Source organism: Erythrolamprus reginae, chromosome 2, assembly GCF_031021105.1.
Source record: "Erythrolamprus reginae isolate rEryReg1 chromosome 2, rEryReg1.hap1, whole genome shotgun sequence".
Lineage (NCBI taxonomy): Eukaryota > Metazoa > Chordata > Lepidosauria > Squamata > Dipsadidae > Erythrolamprus > Erythrolamprus reginae.
In genome coordinates this window covers 101,919,106-101,942,392 of record NC_091951.1, presented here as the reverse complement: position 1 = coordinate 101,942,392, position 23,287 = coordinate 101,919,106, and positions in this window count along the sequence as shown.

Here is a 23,287-nt window from a genome sequence, read left to right as displayed (position 1 = left end):
CCTGTGTAGAGTCATTACGCCAGAGATTGCGGGTTGTGAGTCCCTCCTAGTGAAGTTGGACTTAGGGGTTCACATGGGCTTATTGCTCACGTACCTGCCTCGAAGCTGCGTGTCAACAGCCCTGCCTGTGCTGCTTGAGGAGGTGGCCGGGCTGGCAGTAGGATTTGCCTGTCTCATTGTCTTGGGGGATTTTAACCTGCCGTCGCTCGGCGGAACCTCTGGATTAGCACAGGAGTTCATGGCCACCGTGACAGCCATGGACCTGACTCAAGTAGTGCAGGGTCCAACTCACGGGGGGGGGGGGCACACACCCGACATGGTATTCCTCTCTGAGCAATTGTGTAATGGTCTGACATTAAGGGGCTTAGAAGTGTTGCCTTTGTCATGGTCAGACCATTTTCTACAGCGGCTTGATTTCCTGACTCCAATCCTTCCCTGCAGGGAGGCGGAACCAATTAGACAGTTCCGCCCCAGATGCCTGATGGACCCAGAGGGCTTTCAGAGGCACCTGGGGTTATTTCAGAGGCACTCATCCACAGTTCAGCGGAGTCTCTTGCTGAGGCTTGGAACAAGGCTGCAGCGGCGGCTCTTGATTGGATTGCGCCATTGCAACCTCTCCGCGGCACTAGACCCCGTAGAGCTGCATGATTCAATGAGGAGCTCCGGGAGTTGAAATAATAATAATAATAATAATAATAATAATAATAATAATAATAATTATTATTATTATTATTATTATTATTATTATTATTATTATTATTATTATTATTATTATTATTATTATTTTATTGGATTTGTATGCCAGAAGAGACGTCTAGAGAAGCAATGGAGGAAGAGTAAGTCCGAATCCGATCGAACACTTGTAAGAGCTTTTATTAAGACTTACAAAGTGGCACTCAAGGCGGCAAGATGCACGTATCATGCCGCCTTGATTGCCTCAGCGGAATCCCACCCGGCCGCTCTGTTTAGGGTGACCCGCTCTCTCCTTAACCAGGGGGGAGTTGGGGAGCCCTTGCAGAGTAGTGCCGAGGATTTTAACATGTTTTTCGCTGATAAAATCGCTCGGATCTGGGCGGACCTCGACTCCAATTGGATAACAGAGTCGAATGACAACGAGTCAGTCTAGGTGACTGGGGCCCGCACTTGTCCATCAGTCTGGGAATGCAGAGAAGCTGAGTTTCTGGCACTGTGCATGTGGTTGCCATCTTATTTTTGACATTTTTGTGGGGAATTTTTAAGTATTTTTTTGCCCTGGCACAAATGCCACGTAATGTTGGAGGAAGCAAACCGGCAGTGAGGTAAGTTAGAACTCATCCCATTTAACAGTTTGTTTGTTTTTTTACCAGTTTTAACATTTAACAGTTTTAAGGAGCCAAAATCTACATGACCTTCCAGTGGAGAGCAGGACAAAGATAAACAGGAAAAAACTTGGCTTCAAAATCTGCTCATACTGGCAGACAGAATTCTGATTTGGTTATATATTTAATTAACAGCTTAATGGTATTTAGAAGAAAATGGGCCACGTCTGTTGTTCTGTTAAGAACTGGCCTTCCAGGTATGGCTAATCTGTTTACCAAACAGTTTGAGGAAATCTCATAATGAAATTATGTAAACTGTTAATCAAATATAGGAAGTCAGGATGCATCTAATTCTTTTTTTAAAAGAACAGCTTGATCAGATTTAGATGATTTTAGCAGAAGAAGTAATTTTAGAGACAGAAATATTGGAGTGGGGGAAAGGAACAGAATTCCTCACATTGTGGCCACAGATCCTGAGCTTCAACTGCTTATTGGGAAATTATAATGATTTAGAATCTAAAGGTCAAAAAAATAAGGAAACATAGACTTTACCAAATAACTTAATGCTGCTATGAAAGACAAATGGCTTCAGAAGCTGTGTGAGTTGAGATACTTTGGAAAGAAGTTTAAATTGCTTCTTTTTCCCCAGGAGAGATGTCAAGCCACTTTATATTACATTTTTACATTTTATGTTTTTTGAAATAATTCTATTTAAATCCCTTCTCCCAGGGAATTAATTAATTAAATCATGAATGAGGTGCATGTTGTGATTTTCCTTGAAGCTAATAATGCTTAAATGGTGAGATGGAGACATTGTTACCATTCAAGAAATGAATACAGCAATGTTGGATCTGCAAGCCAGGTGTGAGTTCTGGTTTACCTTGCTGCTAGTCCGCTATTTGAGGTGCTGCATGGGTGCGTGCATTATATACATGCACACTGCTAAAAAAACAGCTTCTGTCCGTGCACAGAAGCAAAAAACAATATGGTGGTGCCTCCAGGAGAGCCAGTTTAGGGGCGCAGCAGACCGCCATGTTACTACAGATTCCATAGAACCAGTCCGAACTGTGAGGAACCCACTTCTGATGCAAGCCTAAGAGAAAAGGGGGCTTTGGGTGTCAGAGTTTAATTAGCAGCAGTTAGACTTATATAGCACTTCACAGTGCTTTACAGCCCCCTCTAAGTAGTTTACAGAGAGCAAGCATATTTCCCCCAACAATCGGGGTCCTCATTTTACCGACCTTGGAAGGATGGAAGGCTGAGTCAAACTTGAGCCAACTGAGATTTGATCTGCCAAACTGTTCGCAGCCGGTGATCAGCAGAAGTAGCTTGCAGTACTGCACTCTAACCAATGCACCAACGAGGCTCTAACACAGTGTTTCCCAACCGGTGTGCCACGGCACACTGGTTTGCCGCGAGACATGGTCAGGTGTGCCGCGAAGAAAGAAGCTCAGCTTCTGGTCTCGCAACTTTTTGCGAAGAGCAAAAAGTTGTGAGACCGGAAACTGAGCTTCCTTCTTTGCGCCTTCCGGCTGGCTGGAGCTTCCCTAGCAGCAGCAACAGGTGAGCTCTGGGGCCTGGTGGGAGGGCGGCGGAGAGGGAGGGCGGCGCGCAGCGGGAGGATGATGGCGGCGACAGCGGCAGTGGGCAGTAGCCATGGGGCGGCGCCAGGGTGGTCAGCTGTGAGGCGGAGCTCCGGAACAGGGTGTGCTCCAAATCATTGCTTTGACATGCACCAGGCTCCTCCTATCCTCTTTCTGAGTGGTATACTGTCTCTGAGTGTTGGACCTAGGGTAAAACCTCTGAACATTGTGATGAGCTTTTTCTTTTAGTGTAATTCTGTCTGTCTGTCTGTCATACATGAACAGTGTGACATCTGGGTATCCTTAGTTTTTATACCAAACAATAGTAATAATATGGACAGTTTTAGTAATCTTAATCGCATTGATCATATTCACATTATTATAGTAACATTATATACAATATACCCATCTTTCAATTTTTGATCTTTTCCTTTACGTACTGATTTTAGAATATTATATAGAAATATGAATGTGGGATATCAAGGTTCTTGTAGGTGATCTATCTGTACATACCCCACTGCACCCTCAGTTTTAACCACTTTCCGTCTCTTGATTGCCACCTGACTACATTTTTCCAATCTGAATGACATTTCATTCACTCTTAGTATACAGCTTAATGTCACCCATACAGATGCTGATGGTTCTTGTACTCTTAAACTTGTATCTATATCCAGCCCTTTGGATTATTGTATCTGGCTGAAGGAGTTCAAGCCTATAGAGAACAGAGGATGGGACAATGTATATCATTGGTACGTGCTGTACTTAATGGCTACTAGTGTGAGATGTTACAAACTGACTTCCAGTTTCTTCAACCAGTAAGTGTGGATCATCTCGGAGCCAGGTGCTAGCGGCCTCTTCATGTTCTGGATCTGCTGTTCGATTTCTGTTACTGTGATGATGACTGGTTCCTGTTCTGAATGATTGTTATGCTCTCAGGTCCTGCATCTATTCTGCGCTGGAGTTACTGTACATGCTTTCTCTTTTTCCCATATAGATAGTCATTGATGTATGATCATAACGGAGTCTGCCCCTTGTGGTTACAATTCATGGTACTCAATTGATGATCCCCATCCCTTCTCTCCTCGATGCAGTTATTAAGCATCCACAAAGGTCATTAAGAGGAGCATAGAGCACCTCAGGAATGAGGGAGGTCCTGCACAGGCTCAGGATCACACTGTAATACCTCACCAGTTTGCACATGGCTTGCCCTATGTTGAGTATGTATATATTACCATGTAAATAGTTGCCTGAGGTGAATGCTGTTACCAGGCAGATTGAAAAGAATAGGACGCGTCTGATTGGCTCAGACGCAGCACAGCTCTTTTGGGCGCGAGCCTTAAGAGTATAAATAGAGCCGAGTTTCTCATTGCCGGCTGGTGAGTTCCCAGCTGATTGTCACTTGCGGAAAGAGCTGAATAAAGGGAACCACTGTTTTAGCAATTCGTCTGGCGTCTCAATACCTTTCACTGGCGACGAGAACCGGAGAGAACCTACAAGCAAGATGAATCCTTCGCAGATCGGCCGAGCACCCGACTACTTCGACCCCGAAAAAGCGTCTTGGGAAGCCTACATGACCCGCTTCGAAATCTTCCTGGAAGCCGCCGGAATGGGGACCGCCGAAGACGACAAAAAGCGAGCCATCTTCCTTAACTACTGCGGCCCCGAGATCTTCGACTTGGTTCAAACACTCACCGATCCGCTTCCAGCCAAGAACGTGCCGTGGCCAGACTTACAATCCAAGCTTGCGGGTCATTTCAAACCCACGAAGCCAGCTGTGGTATACCGCCATCAGTTCTCCAGGATGGCCCAACGAGAAGCTGAGTCTATCAATCAATTCGCCACAAGACTCCGAACCGTCCTGTCAAAATGCCGTTTTGACAGCCCAGAAGCCCGACTAACAGACGCGATCATATTCGGCATGAAAAACGCCACCGTACGAGGCAAGCTCCTCACCGAGGACGAACCGACCTTGCAAACCGTCATCAAGCTTGCCCAGACAGCCGAGGTCGCCGAAGCGGCTGCCAAAGACCTCCAAAGCCACGTCAGCAAAGAAACCGTCTCTAAGATCTCCTCCACAGCCGATCCAGCCGACGACCTCAACCCGCCATCCGCCGCCGACGATTCCTGCCTCCTACTTCCCAGCGACCCCGCAAAACAACCGAGATACCCTCGCACACAAGCTCCATGCCCAGGTTGCCGGGGAAATCATCCGCGACTTCGCTGCCCGTTTCGGGAAGCCATCTGTCGCCGCTGCAATCGGCGCGGTCACATCGCTGAGGCCTGCCGGGCTCCCCAGCCAGAGGAAACCTTCTCTGCTCCACGCCAACAGCGTTTCTCCTACCAGGCTCCGCAGGCCCGTGAAAACCGGCCTCCAAGATCTTTTAACCGAAAAAACAACTTAGCCGCTAACCGCGACTACAACAGAGGTAACTGTCAAACTTACGTAAATTGCGCAAATTCAACGCAAGGCACCAAAATCATTATTTCCCTACTTTTAAATGGCAAGCCTTGTGATCTAGAACTGGACACCGGGTCTAGGCACTCTATTATGCCTTGGGACAAATTTAAAATGTATATGCCACATGTCTGTAAGTCTAAGTTAACTCAAACTGCTTTGATTATAAGGGATTTCCAGGGACATGTAATCCCTGTATTGGGTAAAATTGATATTCCTGTACAATTCAAATCTGTTAATTGTTCCCTACCTTTGGTAATAGTGGATGGGGCAAGGCATTCCCTCCTTGGGTTAACCTGGATGGCCCCCTTAGGTATTGAGATCTCTGGCATCTGTTTAGTACAGTCCCCTTCTGATACCCCAGATTTTATACATGAGTTTCCTGAAGTATTCAGCCCCACTTTGGGAACGTATAAGGGGGACCCTATCTCTTTCTCCATAGACCCAAAGGTTCCGCCCATTCGCTTGAAACCACGAAGGGTTCCTTTACCTTTACTACCTAAATTAGACCTTCAGTTAGATCAACTTATTGCTCAAGGAATCCTAGTCCCTGTAGAGCAAGGGCCATGGGAGACTCCAATTGTCACTCCATTGAAACCAGACGGTTCGCTAAGAGTCTGTGCAGACTACAAGTCTACTATAAATAAGGCCCTTCAGCATCACCCCTATCCCATACCAGTAGTTCAGCACCTCCTACACTCCCTAGGAGAGGGAAAAGTCTTTGCAAAGATCGATCTTGCTCAGGCATACCTGCAGCTTCCGGTCGATGAGCCTACCTCTTTGGCTCAGACAATTGTCACGCACAGAGGTGCTTTCCGATGCACAAGATTGCAATTCGGGGTAAGCATAGCCCCTGGGATTTTTCAGAGCTTAATGGAGCGAGTGTTAGGGGGGCTGGAAGGAACCATACCCTACTTCGATGATATACTAATTTCGGCTAAAACCATTCCCCAATTGAACCAGAGAATCAGGGCTGTCCTACAACGACTCCAATCCAAGGGCCTCAGGGTAAAAGCAGACAAGTGTGTATGGGGCACCACTAGCATTGAATTTCTAGGGTATAGAATAGATAGTCAGGGCATCCACCCTACAACCGATAAATTAAAAGCAATTACCGAAGCGCCTGAACCAACCAATAAGACTGAACTACAAGCTTTTTTAGGTCTTCTGAATTTTTATTCTATTTTTTTGAGACAGAAGGCAACGGTCGCAGAACCCCTCCACCGACTCCTTCAGAAGGGAATTCCCTGGACCTGGGGCAGACCTGAACGCCAAGCATTTTCTCTAATAAAGACCTTATTGACTTCTAATAGTGTGGTGGTTCAGTACAGTTCAGTTTTGCCCATAAGGCTTACATGCGATGCTTCGGCTTATGGGGTGGGCGGAGTACTGGCCCACGTAATGCCAGACAACACTGAGGCACCTATAGCTTTTTTCTCCAGAACGCTGACCCCTACTGAACGCAACTATAGCCAGTTGGATAAAGAGGCCCTGGCTTTAATAGCTTGCATTAAGAAATTTCATAATTATTTATTTGGAAGGAGGTTTGAATTAATAACCGACCACAAACCCCTTCTGGGACTATTGCCTTCAGATAAACCTACCCCTCCGTTCATGTCCCCTAGACTGATTAGATGGGCTCTCTTCCTCTCCAGTTATCAGTATACCTTAATACATAAGGGAGGGAAGTCCATAAGCCACGCTGATGGACTAAGCAGGTGCCCCTTGGCACAAAGAGGGGAAGAACCAGTTCCTTCAGAGGATGTACTACTGCTAGACATAGAAGAAACCCCCCTAACTTCAGCCAGGGAAGTGGCTGAGCATACTAAGGCAGATCCCATTCTTCAAAGAGTGATAAAGTGTATACTCAGGGGTTGGCTTGGGGGACCAGAGGAGGGGGGACTGGCAGACTTTAAGACAAAGCGACTAGAATTGTCATACTTGAAGGGATGTGTACTATGGGGGGATCGAGTGGTCATTCCAACCACACTTAGGCAAAAGGTGTTGAGTATGTTGCATGTGGGACACCCAGGCATTGTCCGAATGAAGGGGTTGGCAAGAGGATACCTGTGGTGGCCGGGCCTAGATCTCGATATAGAACATTGGGTAGCTAAGTGTGACCCCTGTCAGGAGTCACGACCCAATCCCCCTCGAACTGCCCCCGTAGAGTGGGGAGAGCCCACTGGGCCTTGGTCCAGGATACATATAGACTTTGCTGGCCCCATCGGGTCCCAGTTTTTCCTGGTGGTCGTAGATGCTTTTTCTAAGTGGGTAGAGATAGTGACTATGCAGAATATAACAACATGTGCCACCATAAAGGCTCTGTATCATTTGTTTGCAACCCATGGGTGTCCTGATGTCCTGGTTTCAGATAATGGACCACAACTGACCGCACGACAATTTGAGGTGTTTTTGAGTAATCTAGGGGTCAGACATGCGCTAATCTCCCCTTACTCCCCATGGGCTAACGGGTTGGCTGAACGTTATGTGCGGGTGGCGAAAGAGGCGCTGCGCAGAGCAGGCCCTGGGGAAGTACAAAGTAAATTAGACCAATTCCTGTTAATGCAACATATTACTCCCAATGCTGCCACCCATAAAAGCCCTGCAGAAGTCTTAATGGGGCGAAAACTAAGGTCCCCTTTAGACAGGTTACACCCCCGATTTTTAAATACCATGGGCCAAGGTGAAATGTCTGTAATGCCTGAAAGAAGCATGTATCTAGGCCAGAATGTATTTGCCCGAAATTTTGATGGGGGAGTTCAATGGGTAAAAGGAAAAGTCCTACAACAAAAAGGGCCTAAAACATATTTAATACAATTAGAGGATGGCCGTATTTGGAAACGGCACATTGATTATTTAAGAGGGCGGATTAACTCTGAAAATACGCAAACCGCCATTGTAACCTCTTCCCCCAAAGCAGACTCTTATGTACAACCCGACTTGTTGGATGTAAATTTGGGCTCACCGAGGCTGGAACGCTCCCACGACACCAACGAGCCACCATCATCCTCCTCCGACGTCGAGTCAGCCTCCATCCGGACTTCGCTGCAGGCCGGAGCCCCCACTCGGGCCCAGCCAGGCTCCGGATCCGACAGAGAGCCAACCTCCACCAACGAAGTCCCAGACTCAACTGAATTGCGCAGGTCTGAGCGAGCCGCACGCAGACCCTCATGATTGGAGGACTTCATCACATGGCTCAGCTGATGGACAGTTGCAACTAACTAAGGAGGGAGGGGTGTTGAGTATGTATATATTACCATGTAAATAGTTGCCTGAGGTGAATGCTGTTACCAGGCAGATTGAAAAGAATAGGACGCGTCTGATTGGCTCAGACGCAGCACAGCTCTTTTGGGCGCGAGCCTTAAGAGTATAAATAGAGCCGAGTTTCTCATTGCCGGCTGGTGAGTTCCCAGCTGATTGTCACTTGCGGAAAGAGCTGAATAAAGGGAACCACTGTTTTAGCAATTCGTCTGGCGTCTCAATACTTTTCACCCTAGATCCCACAAGGTCTGCCCTACCTCCTAGGGCACCCTCTGCTCTACTTCCTGCTCCTGGAGGTCCTTGCAGAGCTTGAGCTTCCTTCCCCACCCCACTGGCTTCTAAAATCTCCTTCCCACCCTGAAACTGAGTCAGGGTGATCTTTGTAAAGAGAAAAACAAAATGTCACAATTTATGCTTGCAAACTTTGTGCCCACATATGCAGTTGCTCTCATCAAATGTGCCTTCATTTTCAGGAGAATACATGATTTGGCTCTCATGTCAGGAGACGATGGAGAAATCTCGTATTTGAATACTTCTGAATGGGAAACAGTTGCTGCATACAAATGTTTGAGAGATTAATGAGAGGGTTGTAGCTTGAGGTAATGTACTCTGCAAAAGTGCTGTTTCTGTCATGAGGTTGATTTTTTTACTTGATTGTTTTTGTTAAATCAGTATTGAACTGTTAATTACTGACTTGCAAAATCCATAAATGTATAACATTTAAAAAAAAATTTTTTTTTGCTTTTGTTTATTTCAAATAATATCAGAGGAACAAAAACCAATGGTAGAGTTCTACAAGGCCTGGGAGAAATGGTTCAGATGGTTATCTAACTTTAAAAACAATAAAACAAAAACCAATCAAAATTTCTTAACATAAATTAAAATAAAGATATACACAATAGAAATTCGGACCAAAATCAGTACAATCCCTGTCTGAGTTCAATCCACTCGATAACTACTAACAACTTACCAATATCATAACCCACAAATACCTCTTACTCATAAAAATAACAAACATAACCAAACTAAGTCATCACAATGCATATTCCTGCTAGTCTGCAGGTAGTACCCCCCCCATCTTTCTTTCTTTCCTTTTTTTCTCTTTTTCTCTTTCTTTTCTTTTCTATCCCACTTCCAAACTACCTCTCTTTTCTACGTTACCCCGGAACTACTAAATTCTACAGATATAAGAGTATCCAAATAAGAATATTGAATACAAAATAATTACCTATAGACAAATATTTGGAATGTATATACAACAATATATATAAACTACTGTATAAAAATATTGTTTACCCCATCCCCTCCTACTTCTCTTTTCGTACTCCCATCCCCCCTTCCAATTCTTAATAAATTAATAAAGTATATATTTTTTTAAAAAAAAATAATATCAGAGGAACAAAAACCAATGGCAGAGAACACAATCTTTATCCAAAGGGGCACAGGTGTCAAACTCAATTGTGTCATGGGCCAAATTGTGATGTATCATGATAGTTTTTGGCCTTTATGCGTTGTATGGCAGGCATGTTACGTAATCGGCCTATGGGCCCCTAGGTCTACAATAGGGTATCTATAATGTTAGTGTACATTATAAAATATAATAAAATTAGTAATGGTTAAAGCATCAGGCTAGAAGTCTGGAGAATTATAATTCTGTTTAGGCTTGAAACCAGCTGGGTGACTTTGGGACCACTTGTTCTCTTTCAAAGCTAAGAAGAAAGCAAGAGCAAACCAGTTCTAGAAAAATAAACATATTAAGAAGACCTCAGGGATTTGTCCAGGTAGCTACTAGGAATCAACACTGATTCAAATAAAGAACAACAGAAGTGTAGGATGATGCATTGCTTCCAAAAGAAGGCTCATGGAAACATAATGGTTTGCTTTGTTTATTGATAAATCAACAAAAGACATTTAAAGGAGTAACAGGAAAAAAAAGAGGTGGGGGAAACAGACTTTTTGTGGGATTAATGAGCAAAACAGGAAGATTGTGGGATATTCTTTAGAGGATATGCCTTCATCTTCTGCATTTCAGATTTCAACATTCTCCAAGATATCTCAGCTGAAGTTTTCGACCACTGTCACTGATGGGAAAAGAGCCAAAAAAAAAAAAAAGCTACAGAGGTTTATTCACCATTATGGACCAGTCAACAAAATACTACATTAATTAGCAATTTTACTAGAGAGCCCTGATGGTTAGAAGGCTGACTCTGCTCACTGCCAGGAGTTTGATCCTGACTGGTTCAGCCTTTCATTCTTCTAATGTCAGTAAAAAGAGGACCCACATTGTTGGGGGCAATATGATGACTCGGTAAACTGCTTAGAGGGGGCTATAAAGCACAATAAAGTGGTATAGAGTAAGTCTAAATGCTATTGCTATTGCTACTTGGGATATCCTGAAAGTAGCAAGCTGGCTCTGCTTCCCTTACCTCCTAAAATTGGTAAAATATTCTCCTTGGCATCATTACAAATACAGTGGTACCTCTACTTAAGAACGCCTCTACTTAAGAACTTTTCTAGATAAGAACCGTGTTCAAAATTTTTTTGCCTCTACTTAAGAACCTTTTTCTATTTAAGAACCCGAGCCCAGAAAAATTTCCCAGGAAATTTGAGAGAGGCACGAAGGCCTGGCCAGTTTCCTGCCATTCCCCCTTTAATCACGGCATCTGGCCTACCAGAGGAGACTTTTGGTGGCGCTTAAGGAGGCTTTGGCAGTACAGAGTGAACAAAGTGTTCTCCTTTCTCTGGGCACTTGGACAGGGAATAAACCTCTGACAGCACCGAGAGAAAATAAATGCTCCCTTCATTCTGGGCAGCCGAGGAGTCACCACAGCGAAGTAAAGGCGCTGGCTACAAAGCGAGCAAGCGAGAGGAGAGGAGAGGAGAGGGGAGTCCTTCAGCATGGGAAGGAAGAGGCAGCAGGTAGCAGCAGCAGCAGCCAGTGTATGAGAGGCAGTGTATGGGAGGCAGCCTCACGCTGCGTGTATTGGAGGCACATGCTCCTCCTTGCCACCTCAGAGTCCCTCTTTATTTTTTAAGCCTTAAAGTTTTGGATTTTTTTTATTCCCCTCACCTTCCTTCAGCAGTGACTCTCCTCCTCCTTCTCCTCCTCCTCCTCTTCTTCCTCCTCCTCCTCCTCCCACCCAAATTCCGATCTTTTATTTCTTTCCTAATGGGTTTGCACGCATCATTTGCTTTTACATTGATTTCTATGGGAAAAATTGCTTCTACTTAAGAATGTTTCTACTTAAGAACCTGGTCACGGAATGAATTAAGTTCTTAAGTAGAGGTACCAAGGTATATATTTGCCATGGTGGTGCAGTGGTTAGAGTGCAGTAATGCAGGCTACTTCTGCTGATCACCAGCTGCCATCACTTTGGCAGATCAAATCTCACTAGGCTCAAGGTTGACTCAGCCTTCTATCCTTCTGAGGTGGGTAAAATGAGGACTCAGATTGTTGGGGGAAATATACGCTGACTCTATAAACCACTTAGAGAGGGCTAAAGCACTGTGAAGCGGTATATAAGTCTAATTGCTATTGCTATATATGACAGAATTTCTGAATGAATATTCACAGTCTATTTGAAAGGAGGATGAGTTTTAACACCTTTTTAAAAATTCTAGAAATCCACAGCTGCCTACACAGATGAGCTCTTCTCCAGCTCCAGAGTCAACCCTATACTTACATATAAGCATTGCAGAAATAACACTTGTTGACATGAGTTTTGCCATCAGAGCCACAGTGGGGTTGATATTCCTCAGTGCACCTATCTTTTGGGTATCCCTTGCAATAATCCTATGGGGAAAAGCAAGTGGTTTATTTTATAGGGCTACCCTGTTCTACTTCTCAAGCACACAGGATCACAGAACCTATAAATCTGACCTGAACATTTAATCTGGGACAAGCTTATTATCTAGTATTATTTTGCCAAACAACAATTCCTTCCCTTAAAATATAAGAAAGCACAATCCAAAAAGGTTAGTTCATGTTCCCAAAATAGCCATCCCTCATCTGTGATGCTGGAGAATAGATCCTTTCTTTTTATGAATTATGTCTGATAAGTCATATCTTATAGTGTGTATGCAACTGTTACATTATACAGTAGTACCTCTAGATACGAGCCACGAGGGGAGAGAAATTTCTGTTCTAGTCCCGAGCTCAAATTTGGGATATGAGCCGAGCGTCCACTAGGTGGCGCAAGAATCCTTGCTTTTGGTTATCTCGGAGGGGAAAAACAAAGTCTAAAGCGATTTGTTCCAGATACGAGTTGCTCGACATACAAGCTCCCTTCTGGAACGAATTATGCTCGTATCTAGGGGTACTACTGTAGTATAAAAATAGGAAAAAAAATTATCTTAATCTGTTTATTTATGATTCATATCTTTACCTAAATAGGTTTTACATTCTAAAAGGTAGACATTACTCTATATAATTATAAAGAATAAAATTGTAAATAGATTTTCTGAGTATAATCTGTCATCGCTTCTGGTTGGTGAAGGGTATTTCATGCAGCAATGAGCCACAATTCCCAGCACCACCAGAATGGTCAGAGAGTGTGCGTGCACGATTCAGCTTCTGCGCATGAGCAGAAGATGAATCTCGTGTGAGGATGCACAATATCTGTCTTTTCCTGCTTCCACGAATGTGCAGAAGCAAAAAAGCTGAAAACAGTGAAAATCAGGTAAGATACCCCCACCGCCTGGTTTGCCCGATTGCTGCCTCCTAAAGGCCATGATTCACTCAGGGCACCATCGCCGCACCGAGAGATGCCTGCAGCACCACAGAGCAGAGAGCAGGCCTGGTGGCTGGAGCTCAGGCAGGCCACTGTTTCTGATGGCCCCAGTTGCCGCTCTAGGCTCTGCAGTGGGATTTGCCTGCTGCGCATGTGCAGCAGCCGAAATCTCATGCAGATGTCCATTTGGCAGTGAGATTTGGGCTAAAAATACCGATGAGGTAATTTTTACCGAAATCGTGCCAGGTGTGTGTGCAAGGTGCACCCACGCCCGGCGGTAATGGAGCGATGCTACACGATCCATTTCTGCTACCATAACGACATTAACGCCATTCTGGGGCTGAGCCCATCCCTGATTTCATGTAATAATTATATACTTGTACTTACCCGGAGATCACTATTTTGGGCAGCAATATCTGGGACAAAAAATATAAGACATAAATATATGCAAAAGTTTATATTTTCTCATTCCCTTTTCTATTTGATTTATTTATGTGTTTGTAGCTTGTCCCTTCCTCCCCCCCCCTTCCAATTGATCATTGACTAGCTGGAAGAAAAATCAGTTCAAATTCAGTAATAATTGGCAATAGTAATAATAGTGCCAGGATATCATAAAGCATATCCACAACAGAGCTAAGTAGACACTATTGCTTGGACTTCACTAGGCATTACAGTTACATTAGCCATGAAAGTTCCACTTTATCTTCACTACAGGAAAAAATTTGCTTACCAACTGCCTTCCTCAGTGACCGCTCAAAGTTACAATGGTGTCAATATAACTTTGTGACCAATACTCTCATTGATAACCTTCACAGCATCCCTCAGTTAAATTATCACCATTACAGTAAATCTGCATTGTCCTATATCTCACCTGTTGTTTTCTTTTTCCCCTCCAACTTGTATAGTAGAGAGATTGAAGATGAAGTTATTACACAAGAGTAAATATGCCTACTAGGAGGACTACATATAGCAATTAATTGAATGGTTCCATCTGTGAGTCAGAAAACTGGTGCATTCTCCACACTGTTCCTGCTTACTCTCCTGTAATTTTTTAAAATTCTCTCTGTTATATTCGTACATAAATGAAGAGGCGACTCAAAGGAACAGTTCAGCACCTTTATTGTCTATTAGCTAGAACTAATACAGACTGCCAGCAGGTTGCAGGGAAGCCACAGTTCATTTCTCCTGCTGCTAGATTAGCCAATCAGCAGCAGATATGCAAATTCATACTACATATGTCAGTACATAACACTCTCCACTCTGGAAGAGGGGAAGAAGGGGGGAAGAAGGGGGAAATAGACAGAAGAGAGATTGCCAACATACATTGTCTTCCCACCTCACTCAAATTTGTTTAAGCAATCTCTGTAGGCAATATCCCCTGTGCCTGACCCATTTCTTTCCTCTTGGACGGGATGAGATTACAAAACAATAAGCAGTCAAACATCAGGGAATACATCAGGCTATCTCAATATCATATTCCAGGTTCCCTGCTTTGAGCATGGTAACAGCTACTCCTACCACCACATTCATTCATTCATTCATTCATTCATTCATTCATTCATTCATTCATACAAGATTCCGCTGACGCAATCAAGGTGGAAAGATATGCAGATCTTGCTGCCTTGATTGCCACTAAATAAGTCTTAATATAAGAACTTAGAAATGTTCGGTCAGATCCAGATTTACTAGCCCTCCATTGTCCTTCTAGACCAGTGTTTCCCAGACTGGGCAATTTGAAGATGTCTGGACTTCAACTCCCAGAATTTCCCAGCCAGCAAATACTGACTGGGGAATTCAGGGAGTTGAAGTCTAGACATCTTCAAATTGCCAAGTTTGGGAAACACTGCTAGACGTCTCTTCTGATGCTTCATCCCCTTGAGTTCCTCGGTAAACCAAGGAGATATCCTGGGTATGCTGCTAGAGAGAGGTCGCAAAGGCACAATTCGGTCTACAGCCCCTCTTGCAGTCATATTCCAGGCCGTTACCAGGGATTCAGCCAAATTGTGTATAAGTGAATCCGGAATTTCCCCAAGCACCCTCTGAAAGCCCATTGGGTCCATTAGGTGTCTGGTGCAGAACCACCTAATCGGTGGTATTAGATTATTAGATTAGAAAATTGAATGCTTGCAAATTCCCCAAAATGAAGATATTGGAATAGGAAATTGAACTTACTAGAATACAAGAAGAACACCATCAGAGCAAGCAGCAGAAAACTTCCTTGCTTCATGATCATATTATGAGTTCGTTTGAAACTGGCCTCTTTGGAGCAAATATATGCTGAAGATTAAGCCTCAAAGCTCTCTCATGTCTTATATATAGATGTTTCTCTGCTTCCTTAGTGATGTAATATCTTCATCTCAATGCAATCACATGTGAAAATGTGAAATCATTGAAGAATGGGGAAAGTTTCACCAATGTAAAAACATCTATCTAGACAAGTCATCCAGAAAGCCAGAAACATTTGTCTTCCCAAAATTAAGGACTAAACAGAAATACAAAGCTATTATCTTGATCATGGCCACTCTAATCTGAATGGTGTTGAGATCTAATTTGTAGCCTCCAACTCCACCCCCTCTACATAGCCCTTCGTTTCCGCCAGTTGATGCTCAGTTGGTTTAACACTTTTTAATTTTTTAAAAAGTATTCTTGCATAACAAATTTCTAGTAAAGAGGAAAGTGTGACAAATGTGTTAGGTTATATAATGTTCAAAAAAACTCTGAAGGATTTCGTAACTGCTCTTGACAGCTGAGCTGAGGTATGAAATTTGGAGCACTTAGACTTAGTCTTTGAATCTGCAAAACCTTTTTTGAGACCCGTCACTCATTTTAAGGGGAGCCTATTAGAAAGATGGGCAAATTTTACTGTAAGTAGACCAGAGCTTCAATTAAATATAAAGTGTTAATTGTTACCATCTACAACACATCTATGTGGTTTACTATTATGTTTCCTAATCCTGAGTCCTTAAAGATTATTTTCTTCGTACCTCAAATATTTGGCTTTTAAAAAGTATGAAACACAATCTTATCATTACATTCTGAAAAACAATGAAATAGAAACTAGTTTGGCACAAACAACTTCCAAAAAACCCCCAACTAAGCCCTCACGGAGTGATAATTCATTGCTTTACTTCTGATAAATCAACATTACACATTTAATGGAGTAACAGAGAAGAAGCAGAAGGAAGAACAGACATGTTCTGAATCTTATTAGTATCTGAGGACACAATATATTAGCAACAAATTGTGTGTTTGGGGAAATCTGGGAAGGGTAGAGAAGGAAAAGGCTTGGAAATATTTGGGATTTTTGTCCCTTTTTTCTGGAGAGGATGGTGATCTTAAGTCCCTGAAAAAAGAAAAGTCATAGTAGTAAATAGAACTTACTTGAATACAAGAAGAAAAGCAGTAGAGTGAATAGCAGAAGGCTTCCTTGCTTCATGATTGTGTCACAGAACTTGGTTGAAGTAGGAATCTTTGCAGCAGTAGATTTTGAAGTTGAGGTCTCAAAACCTTTCTTCTGTCCTTCCAGATTGTATACCTTGACTGCTTTTGTGATATTGCATCTCTCACGTCCAGATGCAATAGGGATGAGGAAGTGGTCTGTTGCTGAAATATGGCAAGCTAGCTGCCCTGAGTCCACCGAGAGGGGCTGCATATAAGTCAAATAAATAAATAAATAAATAAATAAATAAATAAATCTAAATTTCCTTCTAACACAATTAATGCAAGTTTCAAAAATGCCTCCCCCTTCATTAATATGTCTTTAAACCTCTTCATTATAATAAACGTTTATTTATAATGCCCTTTTACCCGCCTTGGAAGGATGGAAGGCTGAGTCAAACTTGAGCCGGTGATGAGATTTGAACCACTGACCTGCAGATCTTGCAGTCAGCTTTAGTGGCCCGCAGTACTGCACTCTACCCACTGCGCCACCTCGGCTCTGGACTATGTTGATAAAGAAATTGATAATTAGGTAAATAAAACTTCATTACATAATATTTTGCTTTTAATGAGCTATTGGGATGGTAGCAACATCCAAATGTTGGAGAACTGACTTTTATCTGCCCAGTATTTGCTGACCCAGATAAGATGGTGATATCAGCTATCTGTCAATGGTATAGGATTTTGTCTTGCCATAACATTTCCTCTGTTTCATCTTCCTTCCGTGTCTGCAGCTACCTTAGACATTCTAACCCATAAATTCCATTGGAGTTTTTTGAAGATTTTAAAAAAAAATCAACAAAGGTCAATGTGGCATATTATAATAACAAGAAAAATAACTCCTAAGATAATCTTCAAATGTGAGGCTTTCAGCATTGATGGTGGATGTCCGATATTTAGATTAGCCCTTGTACATACAGTACAGTTTACAGTGCTCTTGCTCTACCGTGTTTCTCCGAAAATAAGACACTGTCTTATATTAATTTTTGCTCCAAAAGTTGTGCTACGTCTTATTTTCGGGGGGATGCCTTATATTTCTCAAATAAGACAAATTCACAGGCAGAAAAGCTGACACCCCCAAAGAAAGTGTACCGTATGGTACACTGATTACAGTACAGTACCTGTCAGTTTGGCACCCACACACACAAACAACGGCACTTATATGATACAACAGTATACTCCCGCTACTGCAGCTTCCGGCCACCAGAGGAAATACAGTCTACGCACTGTAGTGGAGACTGTAATGGTGGTGAGACAGCAGCAGACTGTGTCTGCTGTACTGGACGGTACAAAGCGATGAACAGCTTTGAATGGTACCATATGTAAACTTGACTACGCCTTATTTTTTGGGGGTGCCTTATATTAGCAAATTCTGCAAAACCTCTGACATGCCTTACTTTTGGGGTACGTCTTATTTTTGGGGGAAACAGGGTTTGTCTTTACTGAATTTAGACCATTTTTTCTTGGATGAGACCTCAAACTGTCACCTGAAGATCAACGTTCTACCTCTTTACGAGAAAACTACTACAACAGCTCACATTGTACTGATTTGAAGAAGAACTCTTTGGGGTTGAGGAGAGGATTACTCCCCACCTTTATGATGGGAGCAAGGGATAAATGAGAACCTTGAACCAAGAACAAGGCCGAAAGTGAAGAAACCTAATTTTTCTTATCTTCACCACACTGTGGTTTCTCTCAGGAAATTTTCTTTCCTCTTGTTCCAGGACTTGGTTTCTTAACCACTACAGCAGAATTTGTCAAGATATGTCAGTTGCTGTCAAGTTTGCGCTGTTATATTTAGCAAGGCAATAATACAGCAGGACAGGGAGGGAAAGGAACATGTGACATTGACACTTTCAGTGTAAGATGATGCATAAAAAAGGGACTTCCCTTTAGAAAGTGAAATGGAAGATGTCATATTTTCTGTTTATACACTCCATGCCTATGTATGAAGTTGTACTCCTGCTTTAGAGGTGATTCTCATCAGAGATGCATCCATTTTCAGAAAGAAAAATATATGATTTGCGTCACGTGTGAGATGATGGGGAAAGCTCATATTTGAATACTTCTGAATGGGAAATAGTTCCTGTGTATCCAAGACATTGCTGAGAAGATTCTACCTTGAGGCAATCTTACCTCAGTGACCCATTCAACTTTATATAGCAGAATGGGCAGGCTGCAAATTCTCCAGACCAAAGAATGTCGGCTGACAGTGATGAGAAGAGGGGCCTTTTCTGCTGTAGCCCCTGACATATGGAATATTCTGCCCTTGGAGATTAGAAATGCCGCATCCCTGTTAGCTTTATTTTGTGGATGTTATTTTATAATTTTAATGTTTTAAAAACTGTTATAATTTATTTATTTATTTATTTACTTACTTACTTACTTACTTACTTACTTACTTACTTACTTACTTACTTACTTACTTACTTATTTATTCTTAATTGTTCTCTAATTTTAGAATGGTAAGCTTTCCAGCATCATTTGGTTGAGCTGAGTGGCTTTAGAAATAAAAAAATAAAAAACAAACAACAACAAAAATAAAAATAAGATAAATTTCTCTTTTTTTTCTGTCATGAGGAAATTTTCCCTATTCTGTGGGATATCAGTAACCAGATTTTCACCAATGTCTTTTGCTTAAATCCAATATTATACAACTCTAGTAATATGTAGCAATATGTATCCAATGGTATATATCAGTAACCAGATTTTGATCAATGTGTGTGTCACTATTGTGCATTTTAAGATAGAATAATAAAACTATCAATGTATCTTGATGCAAGCCAGTTCAAGAGTTGTGGTTAAACACCAGGCTAGAAAACAGGAGAACATGAGTTCTAGTCCCACCTTAGGCACAGAGCCCGCTGGGTGCCCTTGGGCTAGTCGCTGTCTAGGAAGCTCTAGGAAAGAAGCAGGGCAAACTGCTTCTGAATTTTTTTTAAAAAAAAGTGCCAAGAAAATTGCAGGGACTTATGGAGACAGTAACAGGAGTCAACAGTAACTCAAACGTGCACACACCCATATAAATAGTATCCTGATAAATTGATTGCAAAAGAACACTCATTCATTTAATGGAGCAACAGAACAGAAGCAGAAGGAACAAGATAAATTTTGTGAGGAAGTTAATGAATAAAGCATGAAGATCCTGAAGATTCTTTAGTGAATATTCCTCAGTCTTCAGCACATGGTGCAAATTTTAATAGCCGAAGTTTTCTGCCACTGAAACTGATGGGAAAGCAAAATCAAAATGTAAGTGTAAGAACCATGGAGGTACAGTATTCATAATTAAGCCCCAGGCAAAAAAAGGATTAAAATAATCAGCAAGGGGATCTTTCTCACCCTCCAAAATTAACAAGGTGGACTCTTTGGAAGCAGTCTCTGGTTTACCTGTGGTGGAAAATGACTTCTGATAGGAAGGATGAGGATTCATATTCACATCTTTTCTTTAAAGCCTAGAAATCCTGGGCTACCTAGAAAAATGATCTCCTCTCCAGGTGCAGTGAGTCGACTACATACTTACACATATGCATTGCAGAAATCACACCGGTTGACATAGGTTTTGCCATCAGAAGCACAATGGGGCTGGTACTGCTTTGTGCATATGGGTTTTGGGTACCCCTTGCAATAACTCTGTGGAAGAAAAGCAAATGATTTGTTTGATAGAGCTGCCTGCTCTACTTACCAAGAAGGCAGGCCTACAGAACTTATGATCATAACATGAACATCCAATCTTTGACAAACTGATTATTGTTTTCCTCCCAAACTGTAATTGCTTCTTTTGAAACATTAAAAAAAATCCCACAATCCTATTCACTCCTGTTCCCCAAATGTCCATCCCTCATTTATGATGCTAGACAATGGATCTTTTCTTTTCTATGTTTTATATCTTTAAGATACCATTCATATAAAACAATAAAAGTATTTATTTATTTTATCATGTTTATTTATGGTTCATAATTTTTCTTAAATATTTTTGCCTTCTTAAAGTTAGGTATTATACAGTAATATATAATTATAAAGAATTAAATACTAAATGTACTTTCTCCACTATCATGTCTCATCACTCATCAAGGGAACATCATTTAACAAGAATATGTAGGTTCTCACCTTAGGTTCAGGTATGTACCTTGCAGCAGTCTCTAGAACACACAAAAAAATCTCAAAATGTAAACATTTGAAACACTGTTGTTATTAGTTTTCTTAAAAAAACAATTTATATATGTTTTCACTTGTACCCTGTCCAACCCTCCCCACCTTCCATTTGAAAATCATTGACTAGCTAAAAAAATTACAGAACAGCTGAAATTGCTGCACTTTAAAACACAACCGTGGGCTAGAGTTGGCAAACCCTGAGTTAACACAGTTTGGAAGGAAATTGAGTTAATCATACTAGATATCTTCATTGCAAAATTGTTGACCAGTCCTCTGGGAGGATGGGGAGAACAGTTTACTTAAATTCAATCTTAAGGTGCTTTGCATACTGGCTTCCTGGAAGAATTCCAAGACTGTGCACTACCTGCTTGTTATGCCACAGAAACCAGTCAATCCAGGGATAGCCTGGAGGGAGAGTATTTTTCCAATAATTATCAACAAGAAGGTTGCCGTTCAAGTGAATTGACCTCATCTGAATATAGAAACTGCATAGAAAGTCATTGTGAAACTGATGCATGATCCCAGAAGGTTTAATGCAATTGAGATTAATAATAATATTTTAAGACCATAAAGGGAAGTAAAATTAAAATAACCTAGATCAAAGATAATATGGATGACTGGGAGACTAAAGCATAACATGAAAATACTCTAAATAACCAATCTTAAACCAATGATATGTTCTAAAGAATGGTTTACTAAACTCAACCAGTTATGTTGTAAATACTATATAATGCTGAACATTATATAGCTTCTATACCTTTCTTCTATTCCTATATTTCTTCTTCTATTCTTTCATTGATATGTTCTATTACTATTACTTTTCTATTATTTCTTAGATATAGTTTACTATGAGTATCTCCTCTATAACCTTCATCATGTATTTTATTATGTATATATAGATATATACCCACTAAAACCCTCATTATGTATTGAACAAAATAAATAAATAAATAAATAAATAAATAAAATAAATTATCATTGTGCCTTATCAGTTCTTAAATTCCTCCCTCCCTCCCTCCTTCCCTCCCTACCAAAATTTTTACTACCACACTGTGGGCGTGGCTTATGCAGGATGCCCTGCATTTTCTTTGAACATCTTTCTGTGCAAATTGGGTGCTCTGGGGTGGAGCTCCATTTTCGCTACCCCACTGTGTTCCCCCTATCTGGGCAGCAGCCACCCCTGATCAGCATATTGGTGATACCCAGGGGCGAATTCCCATTACCGCTGCTACCGGTGTGTGGCACACGCAGCTTTGGTTCTCTTGCATGTGTGCACACACATCCTAGTGTGTTTCTGCTCCTATGCATGCACAGGAAGCAAAATCTTGCGAGGACACACGCACGTGGAAGATTTCAGCGATTTTTTTGCTTCCACACATGCGCTGAAGTAAAAAAAATCACCAAAATCTCACGCATGCACACACACCCTCATGAGAGTTTGCTTCCTGCACACGTGCAGAAGCAAAGACACACTGGTATGCACGCGTGCACCCACACTCAAGGAAAACTAAGCTATGCATTCATCACACAGAGCACTACCAGTGTGCTGTCCTCTACCCTATCGGTAGCAACCCTCTGCCGGTGATACCTCAGTACATGGTGATGGATGATCTCACACAGTGGCTTCATATCAATGTTGAACACGGGGGGCGAGAATACTGAGCCCTGTGGAAGCCTGCAAAGCAGAGGGTGAGAGCTGGGTATCTCCCCTCCTATCAACACTGACTGAGAGTGGCCACAGAAGGAGGAAGTGAACCAGGAAAGCACAAGGAGTCCCACTGCCATACCCCAAAATTGCTCCAGGAGAATACCATGGCTGATGGTATGGAAAGCTAATATTTTGTGTTTTAATATATTTAAATATTTAAATATTTAATAGATTTTTTAGTGTCGCTCGCAGTATTGCTCAAAAGCTCCATAAATATTCAATTTAAAGTTCAAATACCATTATTTCATTTATATAGAATTTGTACTTAGAAACAGAAAAGAAAAAATGTGATTATACATGTAAAAAAATTAAAAAATGAGATTATTAAAGAAATTGGAACGAGGAAGAGATTTAAATAAGTAAAGATAAGAAAAGAAAATCAGAGAAACTGATAACTTCACAGTGGTATAGTAGTTTCAACTCTCTTCTTATACCAAAATTACAAGACAGTTTCAAACATTATTATTTCAAAATAAAAATAAATAGTTGGCAGTTTGGACAGATGCTGTAGCTTGAGAGCAGTCTGTAAACAAAACTGTATATTGCATGAGTCAAAAAAGTGGGCTGTGAAAATATTTATAGACCCCTCACACCCTGAACACAAATTGTTTCGATTCCTACCCTCAAAACGACGCTATAGAGCACTGCACATCAGAACAGCT